The sequence below is a fragment of the Lacerta agilis genome, chromosome 1 (assembly GCF_009819535.1).
Source record: "Lacerta agilis isolate rLacAgi1 chromosome 1, rLacAgi1.pri, whole genome shotgun sequence".
Taxonomy (NCBI): Eukaryota; Metazoa; Chordata; class Lepidosauria; order Squamata; family Lacertidae; genus Lacerta; species Lacerta agilis.
The window spans coordinates 124072209-124073090 of record NC_046312.1 but is presented as its reverse complement, the minus strand read 5'-3'; positions in this window follow the sequence as shown (position 1 = coordinate 124073090).

Below are 882 nucleotides of genomic sequence, written 5' to 3'. Positions count from 1 at the left end.
GTTTGGGTGGCAGCAGGGCGGAGATCCGAGCAACGGGAGAGGCTAGAGCAATCGAGCTATCGGCTGTGCGAGGAAGGCGGGGGTGGGGCGGGACTTTTCCTTGAAACGCGCGTGCACAAACACACACACACGCACACCCGGCTGATGGAGGTCCAGTCCCAGCTGCGCCCAAGGGTGCGTTTGCAGCGCCTCTGCGCCTGGTCTGGCGTCCTTACGCCTTCCGGGAAGAAGAGCGTTGCATCTGCACTGAGCTTTTTTGCTTTTTTGCTTTTTCGTTGCGTTTTTGTCCTCCCTTAGGCTTTGGGTTAGAAAGCATTCCTGAGCCCCTTGATCCCGTCGAAGCTGCGAGGACAGCTGAAGCAAAATTCATTGGTAAATATTGGTTAATATTAATTGCCTCGCCGACGGTTTTTGTTTTTTTGTTTGTTTCCCCCCAACGCAGGTTGCTCCGCTGCCCTCTTGATGAACCAGAACTTTTGTTTAATATGATTTTTATTAAATTTTCTGTTTTACAATTTCAGATAGATACTTAAGATTTCAGTGACTTCCCTTCTTCTCTTTCCATGTTTCGTTTTGCAAATCTTGTATCCCTGCATGTTTTACAAAAACTATACCAATCGGTTTTCCATTATTCCGTCCATCAAAAATTATTTACGCTGTTGAATTTATCTGAACGCTGCCTGCGTTTTCAGCTGTACACAGTTATTTCCCATATATTCAGTAAACGTTTTCCAATCTTCCATACAAACCTATGTTCTGCCTGTGCTCAGAATTTTGGATCTGCTTTCTTAGATGGGATTAGAATATATTGTTTCTGTACATTACTTAATGTGTTAAAAAAAAGGTTTAAGCAGTGCACTGAAAACTGAAACAGCAATAGGC